Raw genomic sequence first — 15,819 nt, 5'->3', positions numbered from 1 at the left:
CGGGGCTCTGGACACAGCTCCGAGCTCCTCCTGTCCCCTGGGGTCCATCCGGAGAGTGATGCTGCACTCAGTTTGCTCTGCAGCCCAGAAGTAGCCTGAAAACCCGAAAGCCAGCAAACGGTAGCGAGAGAACGAACCTCGTTGTTAATTTTTTTACCATCACACTTAAAAGTGTGTGTGTGTATGTGCGTGTATACACACATATATATATACACATATGTATTCATATACATACACAACACACAGGTTTTTTAATATATTTCTGGAAAGATATCTAGAATTCACTTGTTTCCTTTGTTAAATAAATCAATAAAAACTTACCCATTTTTCAAATATTAAACTGTTAAATTGAGCAACATCCATCCTTCAAATACTCAACTGTTAAATTGAGAAGGCTCCTCCCTTTCCAGGCTTTGCAAACATTTGATTTAATCACATTTAGTTAATGAAAAAAAATAGAATTACATGGAAAAAATCAAAATAAAGTACTGATATAAAATTAACTCACTTTTCTCTTTGAACCATAAAGAATATCTAAGATTACATCAAACAAAAGTGTACTTTTTTCAAAAACAAATCATTAAAGAGAAAATTCTTATACAAAATCTACCATACAGAATTTAGAAAAGGAATCACATTGCTCCTAGGCAGCGGACTTATCAAGCACATCGTAATAACATTTAGAGACCACATACGAATGAAATCAACTTAAAATGAGATATTCCCAACATTTTCCATCCCACATTCTTTGCTTGGGTCATTTTCTCTAGCCATCTTTGCATCCCTTCCAGTTCCTGGCCACCACAGCAGGTGCACAGCCTGGCTCCCTTGACTGGTGTCACAGGTCTAGCCTCCGATAAAAGACCATAAACAACCCAAAGGCAGTTTTATTGTTCTTTAAAATTCCCAGAGCACCTTGCACCCAAAAAGTTATCAGTAATAAAGGTTCGCCAAATTGTACTGAATTAAGAGAAAGAACACATGGGGAAGAGATGGAGGGAAAGGGGAGAGATTGGGTGGAGAGAAAGGAGGATGCAAAGCAAGGGTATGAAATGACATTGTGATGGCTCAGGATTTCAGGCCAGAAAATTCATTTGCCACCATGTACTATTCCCAGCGCATAGAACTAGATAAATATATAAACATATGTACACACGTATGGATATGGAGAGGTATCATCTGCCAACTTTTTCTCACAAAGCACATGAGGTTTTTAATATGCTATAAAGATAAGGATTGAGAATATTCCAGTGTTTACAGCGGTATTATTCACAATAGCCAAAAGGTGGAAACAACCCAAATATCCATTGACAGATGAATGGATAAAGAAAATATGGTATATACATAGAATATTATCCTTAAAAAGGAAGGAAATCCTGTCACCTGCTACAACATGGATGGACCTTATGAACACTGAGAACTTTAAGGATATTATGCTAAGTAAAATAATACAGACATGAAAGGACAGATATTATCTGACTCCACTCTTTTGTAAGGTACCTAGAGTAGTCAAATTCATGAAGACAGAAAGTAGAATAGTGGGTACCAGGGCCTGGGAAGAGGAGGAAATGGAGGTATATTGTTTAAGAGGCACAGAGTTTCAGTTTGGGATGGTAAGAAAGTTCTAGAGATGGAAGGTGGTAATGGTTGTAGATACACTGAATGCCATTGAAAATGGTAAATTTTATGTTACATGTATTTTACTGCAAATTTTAAAAAATATAATGATTGGGAAAGAGGATCTGTAGTACAGTCTCACAGACTTACAAGTAACCTCCCTCTCTCTCCTCTGAGACCACACACTGGAATTCCCAGTCCTGGGGTTCCCAGGGATTTAAGATGGTGCCTTATGCATAGCTGTACACCCACAGCTCTAAATACAGTGACTTGCAGCTAGCAGGGATTCATTAAACATTTGCAGATTCATTGAAAAGGAAAAAAACAGGTACCGAACAGTTGAAAGGATTTTTTTTTGGAACAGATTGAAATAGAAGGGCTAAAAAGTTCTGATACATAAACTAGAATGTAGGCAGATTAGAATTCAACAAGTCTTGATCTTTAGAGTAACAGAATCAGCGCGAAAGGATGGGAAACTTTCTTTAGTAACAGTTTTTATTATAATAGAGGAAAAAAATTCGAGTCATATATCAGATCAACTTGAGTTGGCTTTTTGAATAAAATAGAAAGAGAAGTGAGTTATCAAGAAAGAGATGGCAACTATTTTACCTGGAAACTCTGATTATATAACAATATTTTTTAATCATACAGATTGTCCACTCAGGAGAAGCTAGAACATCCCAGAACACAGAGCACCCATTTTCTCAGATGTGAGCACAGACAGAAACATCACCATTAACCCCTTCCTGGAGAAAGACACTGTGTTAGAAATGCAAGTGCACTCTGTAGCTCAGTAAGGTAAAAAGGGGTTAAATGATGAAAATGTTAAAGCAAACGCCTTTGGCCTAGAGCAATTTTACAGAACAATCACTAAGATGATAATCTTCTCCATAATTCCTTCCCTACAGCTGTGGCTAGTTCCAACTTGACTAGTGCAAACAGCACAATCAATTTTGCCCTTTTAAAAATCTGTCTTTCACCCTTCAATCCAACACTACTTCCTTTCTCGTTTAATTGTCCACCACGACCCACAAAGTTACATCTGTTCAGTGCAACACTTTGACCACTGGAGGCCGACATCTAAGAGAGTCCTTATTTCTGCCTTTTAAAGATGTCACCCCAGGCAGAGGCCTCTTATGAGAACAGGTAAGATAAGCCTGCTGGGCTGTACACATGAAAAGGAGAGGAGAATTCTGCCTGCTTTTCATCATACCTTGGCTTTTTAAATTAAGTTAATTAACCCAGAAATTCTGGGTTATCATCTCAGACAGCTTGCCTGAGCCCCAGGTATCTGGACTAAACCGTCCCCAGGTGCTACTACCCATTTAGGAAAAAGGGTCTCTGACTGTCCTGGGCTGTGGGTGTTGAACTGCTGTTAAGAAGAGATTAGGGGAAATCAGGGTTTCTTAACCCCAGCACTACTGACATTGTGGGCCTGAAGACTCTGCAATGGGAGGCTGTCTGTGCTTTGGAGGATGTGTTACCAACATTCCTGGTCTCTATCCACTAGATGCCAGTAACACCCCGTAGGCATGACAATCAAAAATGTCTCCAGACATTGCTAAAAGTACCCAGGGAGGCAAAATCGCCCTAGCCGAGAATCAGTAGGGTAAAGTGAGATCCCATCTCACTGCCCACCGCCATCGGAAACTTCTGTGTCAACACTCTTGCCCCACCTCCACCCACCACGACTCCAGACAGCCTGTGTTAGATCCAGGAGGGCCATGAGCAAGCAGTAGAGCAGGACCCAGGTTAGAAAGGGTGAGAATCTATGCAAGTGGAAACCCACTGTAATCCACTCCAGTCACAACGCTAAAAGGAGAGAACCAGAAGTACCCAAAACACATCTCCCCACCATGATGGAAACCAGCTACCTTCTCTCCCTCCTCTTCTTTGCCAGATTTATCCAAACATGAGCAGCGGGCACATAGCTCTCTGCAGAAAGAAGTGGGCCCATCGGGACCTGACCTGCACCCATGGGGCAGAAGCTCTGCCTTCTAGTCCAGCCTTGTGACTCACTGGCTATAGGACCTTGGGCAAGTCACTTCATTTTGCTGGATGTCTTTTTCCTCAGCTGTCATGTAAAGGAGCCAAATCTTAACCCTTCTCTTAGGCTGCTTCTAGATCTAAACTACTACCATTTTAGGGACCAAGTGCTTGGGGAGGGTAAAGGAAAGGAGGGAACCGATGGAGGCAGAAGAACCAGGAAAGCAATGAAACACTCTGAGGTGACTGCATGGGGTGCACAAGGAGGGCATGAGCCAGGTTTTGAAGAAAAGTCAGGGAGGTTTAAGGCCAGCAACAATGAAATGCAATTTCTAGAACATAAAGAAGGAAGAATTCATAAGAAGTAGCTTTTCATATTTTCCAGCACTCCCCACCCCTTTATCCACCATGACCTGTTCTGTCCACAGGTTGATACTACTCTCCCCTCCAATTGCATTCACTTTTCCTCTTTTTACAACCTCGTTTCTCCTTTTTTTTCCTCCTTATTCTTTTCTCAAATCCCTTAACTCCTTTTCATTCATTATAATGGTTCCTTTTCTGTGGCTCCCCCTCCTTTCTTCTGTTCCCCTCCCTCTTTTCTCTTTCTCCCTCTCTCTCCCTGACCCTCTTCACCATAAGAAAAAAGTAGGTCACCAGCCACAGCCCTAGATTCTATCTCCTTCTAATATTCAAATCTATGGAAAGAAAGACAAGCTGTGTTCTGAAGGATGAAGCTTACATCCATAAAGGCAAGGCTTACACAGTGCCCAGGTGATGTGCTAAGTTCCCACTTTAGAGCATGAATGATAAAAAGAATCATTTTATTCCTTTTAGAGGACTCACATTATGACCATGTTGGTTTGGCAAATGACCATCATTAACCTAAGGTCAGGAGTTCTTAGTGAGCGCCAAATGTGTCCACTTGTGTCCAAGGCAGCTGCATCGCCAAATGTGTCCACTTGTGTCCAAGGCAGCTGCATCCGAAACAACCAGGCCACAGCACAGAGGTGGGGCACCCAACTATCTTAATTTGGCCCACAGAGCCCTGGCATGAAACTGCCTGTGATGTGTGTAAGTATCTTGGCTGACCTGGCACTGCTCCGGGACACAGCAAGTTGGGTGAAGGCCACAGGTTCCCTGTGAATACCTTATCACAGCTGTACCAGGCAAATGACTTTCCAAAATACACTGTCCTGAGCCTGAGCCTGCTGCCTGTCATTTAGAGACCAGGAAAGAATGTTTCGGGGCTCTCGCATGCCTAGTTCCAACACTCACTTGGCCCTCCATCCTGCAATGTTATCACTTGCTGTTTATGAAGAAAACTCAGCCTCTAAAGGAGGGCTCTTTGGAAAGCCAGATGATGGGAGGAAGGCATTTCATAAACTAGACTTACTCTAAATGAGCCCAATCAACACAAATGGAACATGAACAAAACCTCTAATCAGTCACAATCAAATAAAAAGAGACTTCCTGGAGAGTTATAGCCAGATGGGAAATTAATGTAGCTCAGACCATTAACATTCCACTAATGCTTACTGCTTTTTTAACAAGCAAATGGGGCCAGGTCTGATAGAGTGAAGAAAGAAAAAGGCAGACACATCCAATTTGTCTAAAAAACACACACAAACAAAGACACGAAAAACACCTAGAATGATCTAATGTAAAGGTAGGTAACTGCTATGGAAATTTTTTTTATTTTTACTGGAGCAGCTTTATTGATATATAATTCATATACCATTCAATTCGCCCGTGTCAGGTATACAATTCAATGGTTTTAGTATATTCACAGAGTTGTGCGACCATCACCATAGTCAATTTTAGAATACTTTCATTACCCCAAAGAGAAACCCTTGCTATGGACCACATGCTTGTGGCCCCCACAAAATTCATATGGTGAGACCCTAATCCCCAGTGAGATGGTACTTGTAGGTGGAGCCCTTGGGAGGTCATTAGGGCATGAGGGCTGTCCTCATGAAGGGATTGCGGCCCTTGTAAAAAGAGACAGGAGAGTTTGCTTCCTCTCTCTGTTCTCTGCCATGTGAGGATGTGAGGTTACAATGAGAAGACAGCTGAAGACAGGTCACCAAATACGCAACCATGCTGGCATCCCATCTCGGACTTCCAGCCTCCAGAACTGTGAGAAGTAAATTTCGTTGCTAAGCCACCTATCTATGGTTATTGCATACAGCAGCTTGAGCTGACTAAAACAACCCTGATCCCTGTAGCAGTCACTCCCCAGTCCCACCATCCCCCCCCCATCCTAGGCAACCACTAATCTACTTATGACTCTATAGATTTGCCTATACTGAACTTTTCATTTACTTATTTATTTTTGGACTTTTCATTTAGATAGAAACATACAATATGTGCTTTTTGTACGACTGGCTTCTTTCACTTAGCATATGAAAGAAAGTGAGCCGAGATGCCAGTACTGTTGCTTTATTAAAGGAAAAGAATCTGCCAGGCTACACTCAAAGTGGGGAACAGCGCAGGGCTGTCCTGAAAATGGGGGACAGCATGAGGTGCAGGGGTGGTAGAGCTTATATAGTGCACCAAGAGCTGGCTGATACCATCAAGGAAGGTCATTATGCTAATGTGGATGGGGTGGAGAACTGCGTCCTTGGCAGAAGCAAAAGGGGTTTCTGTTTAAGTCAGGAGGCTTCTTGTAAAGGGAAGAAGGGAGGGGGTGGGCAGCACCATTTTGTACTTGGGCTTGTCTAAAGTGGCGCTGGTTATGTTGCAGATCTATTAGCGTAATGTTTTCTAGGTTCGCCCATATTATAGCATGTATCAGTATTTCATTCATTTCATTGCCAAACAACATTCCAATGTTTGAATATACCATATTGGTATTGCGATATAATAAGAAATATATACTTGGTTCCTGCCCCTAGTTGCTGGCACACAGCTCCTAAAACCCTTGGAATCTCCTGGGTGATAAGAGTGTCTTTTGTATGCTAATAAGTTGATTGATGGCTGCGGGGAAGCCTAGATAGCTTCAGGCTGGGGGCTGGTCACCAGAAAGACCAAGGCATGACCTCTGGGGAGGGGACAGGGGCTGAAAGTTAAGTTGATCACCAATGACCAATGATTTAATCAATCATGCATACGTAACAAAGCCTCCACAAAAACCAAAAAAGGACAGAGTTCAGAGAGCTTCTGGATTGCTGAACATATGGAGGTTCCTAAGGGTGGCCTGCGTGCAGAGGTCAGGGAAGCTCCATGCCCCTCTCCATCTGGCTGTTCATCTGTATCCTTTTCCATGTTCATTATAATTAACCAGTAAATGTAAATAAGTGTTTCCCTGAATTCTGTCAGCCTCTCTAGCAAATAAATCAAACCTGAGGAGTTGATTATGGGAACCCCTGATTGGTTGGCTAGCAGTACAGGTAACAACCTACTACTTGTGACTGGCATCTGAAGTGGGGGTGAGAGGACAGTCTTGTGGGACGAAACCCTCAACCTGTGGGATCTGACACTACCTTCAGATAGAAAGTATCAGCACTGAGTTAAACTATAGAACATCCAGTTTCTGTTCACTGGAGAATTTTAGCATATTTGTGTTAGAAGCATTGTGTTGAATAATTATGTGAGACTAGAGAGAAACTTTGTTTTTTCTTCAGATCGTGTTTTATTTATCCATTCATCAGTTGATGGCCATTTGGGCTGTTTCCATTTTTTGTCTATTATGAATAATGCTACAGTAAACATTTTTATATAGGTTTTTGTGTGGACATATGCTTTAGTTTCTCTTGTGTACGTACCTAGTAGTGGAACTGCTGGGTCATAAGCTAACTTTGTATTTAACCTTTTAAGAAAGGAAAGAAAGACAATGGGGTGCATTGGACTTGCAGAGGGAGAGAACATTCCTAGGGATACAAAGTACAGTGGGGAAAGGGGGATGGGGAGGGAGGTCGCAGATAATTGAGGGATTAATTGGGTGGGGGGACATGGGGTATAATCACAATTTGCGGTAATGGACATGCTGGCAGTATGGATCTGGCCATCATATCTTAGGCACGAGTAGTGACAATTTGGTTTGTAACCCATGAATATTCATAACCAATAAAAAAAAAATATATATATACACCATTGTAGAGTATGAGGATTCCAATTTCTCCACATTCTTTTCAAAAACTGTCTTTTTTATGATAGCTGTTCTAGAAGGTATAAAGTGGTATCTCATTGTAGTTTTGATTTGCATTTCCCTGATGACTAATAATATTAAGCATCTCTTCAGGTAACTATTGGCCACTGGAATATCTTCCTTGAAGAAGTATCTGTTCATATCCTTTGCCTGTTTTTGAAATGTGTTATCTGTCCTTTTATCACTGAGTTGGAAGAGTTCTTTGTATATCCTAGTTTCAAGTCCCTTATTAGATACATTTTGCAAATATTTTCTCCCATTCTGTGGGTTGTCTTCTCACTTTCTTGATAGCGTCTTTTAAAGCACAAAACTTTTAAATTTCGAAGAAGCCCAAAATATTCATTTTTTCTTTGGTTTCTTCTGCTTTGGTGTCATATCTTAAAATTGACTTCTTTTAAACAAGCTTTATTCAGCTTGTATTTCTCAGTTGTAGGCATCGATTCTTTTCCATCTTAGCAGCAGGGCCTCTCCTTGGCCTGACTCACTGACTTACAGAGATGCAGCAGCCCACCTGGCCCACAGGCAACGAGAAACACGCATGGATTTTCATACCCCTCTGAGTCCTGCTGCTCTCTGATTATCACTGTGACGATTACAGAACACTCATAGCCTAGGTAAGGCTTTTAAGCTTCTGGAGGCCTTCAGAATTATTAATTAATCCTTAAAACAGCTTTGAAGGCTAGGAAGGAAGGTGATTTCCCTGCTGATTACAAGATAAGAAGACAATTAAGAAGTTATTGCCAACACAGATAACTTTCTTCAGAGGAACTCTAACCTCTGAAATTCTAACTTTGACTACAAAGGAGGAAGGAGATAGAAACTGGGCAGTGTGACAAAGAGTTGTTAAGGCACACAGCAACTGAGGGTTACTGAAGTTTGATATTTTTATGGCATCCCTCACCCAAATTACTATAATCACCTCCTAGAGTGGTTCCTCCTCACCACCACTCCCTCTGACTACCCACCTCACGGCAGCCAGAAGGGTCTTGTGCAAAAATCTGGTTATATCAATCGGCCCATCAATACATGCAAGAATTTTGAGAAATAAGAAATTTTTAGAAATGGCATGTCCCCAAATGCTTCTTCAGCTCATTTGCTAAAATTATCTCCCAAGTTTCACACATTCAAGCCTAATCACATTTCTCTCACTTTGCCAAAATCATTGAACCATGGAAATTTCCTTTGCTCTGGAATGTACTTTCCTTCTTCTTCACATAGCAGACTCTAATCATGCATGAAGACACAGTCGATGTCACCTCCCTAGTGAAGTCTTCCCAGCTTCTCCAGGCAACTAATAGATTCTACCTGTGCGATGCCCTTGGCACTTTCTTCACAGCTCTATTAGTGTTACAGCCCAGATGGCAACTGGAATCACACTACCCTTTATGCTGTAATTACCACTGGCTCGCACCACAGTTCCACATCCTGTGGAAAACTCAATGCCCATCCAAGATTTCTGAAATTCCTAGAGGATAAGGGGAGAGGGGTGCTTCACCCTTTTATATATTGTTACCTCTGTCTTTCTGCCTTCACTGAGTTCTTGTTCTCTGCTCTGTGTCTTGTGGCTATTCCTTACTTCCATAAACATGGACCTCAACTCCTTATGCTGACTTCCATTGAAAGCTGTGATTGACTACCTCTAAGATGGCCCTTGACAATCACCCTCCTGGTATTCCTAGTCTTGTACAATCCCCTTTCCATGCTTCTAACCAATGGAATTTGGCAACATTGAGGGATGTCACTTTCATGATTGGATTACAAAAGATTGTTACTTTTGTCTGCTAGCAGACTCTTTCTTACTGATGGCAAGAAACTGAGGGTGGTCTCTGGTCAGCAGCCAGCAAAGAACTGAAACCCTCACTTTAACAGACGTTAAGGAACTGAATCCTGCCACAATCCACATAAGTGAACTGAGAAGCAGATCCTTCCCACACAAGTCTTCCAATGAGACCCCAGCCCTGGCTGACACCTTGACATCAGCCTTGTGACTGCAGGTGACACAGAGGACCCAGCTAAGCAATGTTCAGATTCCTGAGCTAAAGAAATGTGAGATAAGAAGTATGTGTTGTTTATACAACAATAGATAACAGATACAAAAACCTAACAAATAAACAGCCCCATTCACTCAGGTCTTCTGTGCACTTCAGTCATGGTTTAGGGAGACAGAGAAACTTTACATCACAAACCCTAAAAACACAAAACTGAATACTGAATATTTAGTTTGTGACAATCCACTAGCCACTATATTGTGTGACTCAGTCTCTTTCTCTCTCTTGCTCCCCTCCTCTTCTATGACATCTCCTATTTTGAGTTTACATATATATGTCTACGTGCACACACACACACACACATGCATGCACACACCAGACAGATGCTCATACAGACCTTCAGCAGAGATCGTGAATTGATCCGACCCTTGAAAGGTCCTAACGAAGCATACTGACAAAGCACCATTCTTCTCCCTAATCTCGGCCTAGGACAGGCAGTGGGGAGGGAGACAATTATTTTTCCAAGGACATAGTATAATATAATACAACTTACCATGATGTTTTATAACGAATTGTTTACATAACTATCTCCTCCACTAGACTGAGTTTTTCAAGAAAAATGACTGAGTTTTGTTCATCTTGATAGTCTTGGTGTATAGTAAGAAGTTGATTAAAACAGTCAGGATTCAGTAAATGTTTGCTGAATATTTATTCATTACATACCAGTACACTAAAAGATTAACATTTAAAATTAATTATTAATGCATTATTAATTCACAAGAGAACCACTGTGCTGGGCTACAAGTAAAACTATACTATAATGAGGTCCTCAGGTATTTCAAATAACTACAACTCCTTTGAATAAGTTCAAGAAAAACTATTGCTCTTATAAATCCAGTGCTGTAGCATGCTGTGAGGCTCAAAACTTATTAATTAAATACTCTTTTAAAAAGCACAGGATCCACATTACTAGATGTTCTACAATTCATAGTGGGGGGTGAGGGGGTTGTGTATGTTAGATATGCAGCTTAGAAACAACTGCCCAGGAATTCCATTTCTGGAATTGTATCATAAGAAAATGAAACATCAGCATCATATTTAAAAGTAAGAAATAGAAAACCAAATATCCAGCAACAGGGACAGTTAGCTCTGTTGGTTAGAGTGTGGTGTCTTAATACCAAGAGCAAGGGTCAGGATCCCCACAGAGGCCAGCCGCCGTAACAAACAAACCACAGACCTGCTCAGATGATTCAAATAAGCATTTCTCTAAGTGACAGATAGGAAAGCCCAATAAGCACCAAAAGAGATATTCATCGTCACCCATTAGGAAATGTCTATCAATACCGCAGTGAGATAATACGTTGCTCCCTTTAGAAGGGCTGTAAATCAAAAAGACAGTCAAGACAAAGTGTTCACAAGGCTATGGAGATATCACAACCCTCATATATTGAGGGACAGACTGTAAAATGCGACAGACTGCCAGCAAACCAGGTCGGTAGTTTTTCAAAATGTGAAATGGAAACTTACTATGTGGCCCAGCAATCCTACCGCTGGGTACATACGAACGAAAACTGAAAATCTGTCCACACAGAAGTTTGTATATGAAAGCTCAGATCAGCCTCACTTACATGAGTCAAACAGTCAAAACCACACAGAACGCCAAGGAAGAATACCGAAAGCTGCATGAGAGGGGAACACACACACACACACACACACACACACACACACACACACACTCACTCATTCACTCACTCACCCAAATTGTACCTACTTGAAAGGCCATGCTGACTCCATGTCTAACTCCACAGTCCCCGTTGTACCATGTCTTTCAATTTGAACATAATGCTTGGGCAAAATCGTTTATTCTCTTCTTCTAATTTCTTTTCATCTAAGGAAAAGGAAAAGAAAACACAGTTAATTAAGCATCCAACAAATATAAAGAAGCATTTACATTTAAATGCTCTCTCTCAGGAAATTAAGATTCTGCTAACAGCTAACCCAAAAGAAGTGCCCAAAAGTATTACTTTCAACTTCTAAACAATCCACATGATTAGCTCTTCAGAAACAGTAGTAACCTTTTGTCCCATGTATTTCTAACATTCTAGGGGAAAAGTCCTAACAATTAAGGAGTGCAGCCAGTAAATTTGTAAAACTATATGTGCAATCAGGTAAAGTCATTGGGAATTGAAAACACTTGAATTAAATTTCTTCTATAAGACTTCAACTTAATAACTCACATACCTTATCAGTACAGTAAGAACCAAATTGAGTACTACCCACAAAACGCACAGACACACACAAACCACATCAACATCTGGACCTCTCAGTTCCCAAAGGAGAGGCACCATTATCTAAGATAAGACACCCTATAAGGACACCAATGACCAATAGTTCACAATGGCTGTTCCGGGGAACATCCAGTTTCCTGGATTTCATGGGTATTCATAGAGATCACACCAAAAACAAAACAGAAAGCATTCTGTGACAAAATCCTCCACTATAGTAATGTGAATTGTGACCCTAAGGGGACAAGAAAAGGATATAGCATTGTTCCCCAAATTTATTTGACCAAGGGGCCATTTTTTTTCTTGTATCATCTCTTAGAACTAGTATCACAAAGATGCCACCTTTAAGCAACACTGCTTCAGATATTCCAAAATTAAGTTACTGATATTCTACATACTGTTATTTTGTTCTGAATTGGTCACTACAGGTACTATGAAAAATAGTACCAGTGGACACTCAGCCTAAGTATTTCTCTGGTCTCCCTCGCAGCTCTTTCAATTTCACCATGGCCTCTGCTGGTCTGCAAATCCTGGCAATCATCCTGATGCTGCTGCCCTGGGTGAATGCCATGGTGTCCCACACCCTGCCCATGTGGAAAGTGACTGCCTTCATCAGCAACATCGTGGTGACCCAGGTGGTGTGGGAGGGCCTGTGGATGTCCTGCATGGTGCAGAGCACTGGCCAGATGCAGTGCAAGGTGGCCTTGCCCCAGGGCCTGCAGGCTGCACCGCCTTTTGTGTCATCACTCTCCTTGTGGCCCTGATTGGCCTGCTGGTCTACCTTGCTGGAGCCAAGTGTACCACCTGTGTGGAGGACAAGGATTCCAAGTCCCACCTGGTTCTCACCTCTGGGATCATCTTCGTCATCTCAGGGGTCCTGACCCTGATCCCTGTCTGCTGAACTGCCAATACCATCATCCAGGACTTCAACAACCCCCTGGTGGCCAATGCCCAAAAGCCGGAGCTGGGGGCCTCCCTCTACCTGGGCTGGGTGGCCTTATGCCTTTTGTTGCTGGGGTGGGGGCTACTGTGCTGCATTTGTCCTTCTGGACGTTCCCAAGGCCCCAGCAATTACGTGGCTGGCTACTCAATATCTGTCCCGCATACTACCTCTCCGGGTACCCCATCAAAATTACGTCTGATGCCAGTGAGGAAGTGGGGGTCCTACTGACAATGGAGCCCTCACCCCTGAGCTGGAGCCATCAACAGATGGTGATGTGTGACCACTTTGGGGTTGGTTTCTATCTTTTCTTTCTGTTCTTCTTATTTCTGATGGGTATTTTAAAAACCCATTTGATAACTGAACCAGATTCTCACCTGGGCTCTGCTGTTGGCATTTCTCACCTTTGGATGATGTAGCCAAAGAGATGGTGCTTTGAGTGTCTGAATCTTTCTTTCCATCTTGGAACTCAACCTGGAGCTGTGGAACTGGTGTGAAGGCTTGTTGTTCTGACAGCAAGATGGCCTGTCCCCAGGAGTTCCTGCAGCTGCTGGGCGCTGGGCTTCCCTGGACTTGCAGGGACAGCTGTCCTTTCCTGGTCAGTTTGGAACCCCCCAGGGGCTCCTGAGCCTCTCTTCTCACCTCTGGAAGAGCAAGTGATGTGTTAGCAAAGAACTGCCCACCTCCCAGTCTTCTAACCTCTGCCTCCTCCATCCTGTTGTCAGGTCCAGGCTGTGCTGTAGACTGCTGCCCCCCACCTCCAACCCTGCAAGCCCCACCCACACTCACAAGTTTTTACTAAATAAAGCATGTTTTACAAAACAAAACCGAAAATAGTACCAGTAAAATTCTAAAGTCAACAAAAATCTTTTAAAAAAAAATGTTAAATTAAGCCTCAAGAAGTGACCGAGGTAATATACCTTTCTTCCTCGGTATCCTCAAGGGATTGGTTCCCGTCCCACTCCGTGGATATTCAAAATCCCTTATATCAAATGATATTTACATACTTTAAATCATTTCTACATAAATCATTTCCACATTACCTATAACACCTAATACAACCTAAATGTTGTGTAAAGGGTTGTTATACGATATATACGGGCTGTTTTATTTGTATTAATTTTTATTTACTTATTAATATTTCTGGCCTGCAGTTGGCGGTATCCATACTGCGGATACAGGACCCGCAGGTATGGAGGGCCAACTCTACTGGCCCTTTTGGTGTCACAAGGCCTGACTCTAAACAACGGAGCTAACTTGACCCGAGCCTGGCTGCGCCGACCCCTGCCCGCCTCCGAACAAAACGCGCGGGGACAGCAGAGGAAACCAGGACCGGGGGCGAGGACGGCAGGCACGGGTGGGGCCGGCGGACAGAGGAGGCCGTGCGCGCCCCAGGCCCGGAACGCCAACCTCGGAACAATACCCGCGCGGAGAGTAGGGAAACCAGGACCAGTGAGCAGCGGCCCGCGACGCAGGGACGGTTGGGGGCCAGCAAACACCGCAGCGCATTCCCGCCCCAGGCCGGGCCGACCTACCCTGGACCCGCCGCGGCGCGGCCCGCAGGGGGCGATGACCAAGCACCGCCCGCCGGACAACGCGCCGCCGGGCTCGCGCCTCCGCGATCACCTGAGACCCCGCCGCCCGCCGCGATCCCCGGCCTAACAGCGCCCATCACGGCCCGCGCCGCGGCACGGACGGTTGGGGGCCGAATAGTTCACAATGGCTGTTCCGGGGAACATCCAGTTTCCTGGATTTCATGGGTATTCATAGAGATCACACCAAAAACAAAACAGAAAGCATTCTGTGACAAAATCCTCCACTATAGTAATGTGAATTGTGACCCTAAGGGGACAAGAAAAGGATATAGCATTGTTCCCCAAATTTATTTGACCAAGGGGCCATTTTTTTTCTTGTATCATCTCTTAGAACTAGTATCACAAAGATGCCACCTTTAAGCAACACTGCTTCAGATATTCCAAAATTAAGTTACTGATATTCTACATACTGTTATTTTGTTCTGAATTGGTCACTACAGGTACTATGAAAAATAGTACCAGTGGACACTCAGCCTAAGTATTTCTCTGGTCTCCCTCGCAGCTCTTTCAATTTCACCATGGCCTCTGCTGGTCTGCAAATCCTGGCAATCATCCTGATGCTGCTGCCCTGGGTGAATGCCATGGTGTCCCACACCCTGCCCATGTGGAAAGTGACTGCCTTCATCAGCAACATCGTGGTGACCCAGGTGGTGTGGGAGGGCCTGTGGATGTCCTGCATGGTGCAGAGCACTGGCCAGATGCAGTGCAAGGTGGCCTGATGGCCACAGAGGCCGCCGTCCGCAGACCCCCGAGGACTCCGCCGTCCATCCCTCACCTCCCGCCTGCCCGGCACCAGCGAGACAGCGCCTCCCTGCGTCGGCTCCGTCGTCGTTGTCCTCGTCGTCGTCGCTTCCGCCACCTCCTGCCCCCAGGTCTTCACCCTGCACTCACCAACACCAACGAACTGCAACTGCCGCTGCTGCTCACAGACACCAACTAACTTGGAACTGCCGCTGCGGAGCCTCCCAGGCGCCCACGGCCACACTGCGCAGACGCGACAGGGCGGGGCCTAGCGCAGCTCACCTGGAGACAGAAGACTGACAGCGGGTCTGGACAGCCACGCCCCCAGCGGTAATGGCGGCAGCCGCAGCAGCGGGGGAAGCGGCAGCGCCATAGGAAATCCAATTATGGTATTTAAAAAGTGAGATTTTTATGAGGTGATTAGGTCTTGAGGACTGAGCCCTTGTGAAGGAATGGAATGATCCATTCATGGAGTAATGGGCATGGTTCTGATGGCTTTATGAAGAGGGCAAGTGAGCAG

The 15,819-nt window shown here is 43.8% G+C and overlaps 1 pseudogene; it reads left to right on the top strand.

The window, feature by feature from the left end:
• Positions 1 to 12,529: 12,529 nt before the first annotated feature.
• Positions 12,530 to 15,498, top strand: LOC103601075 (annotated as a pseudogene).
• Positions 15,499 to 15,819: the final 321 nt, after the last annotated feature.

The sequence above is a fragment of the Galeopterus variegatus genome, unplaced genomic scaffold (genome assembly GCF_000696425.1).
Source record: "Galeopterus variegatus unplaced genomic scaffold, G_variegatus-3.0.2 Scaffold3578, whole genome shotgun sequence".
NCBI classification, from domain to species: domain Eukaryota; kingdom Metazoa; phylum Chordata; class Mammalia; order Dermoptera; family Cynocephalidae; genus Galeopterus; species Galeopterus variegatus.
The sequence above is the reverse complement of the archived record's forward strand: the minus strand, read 5'-3'. Positions and strand labels throughout refer to the sequence as shown.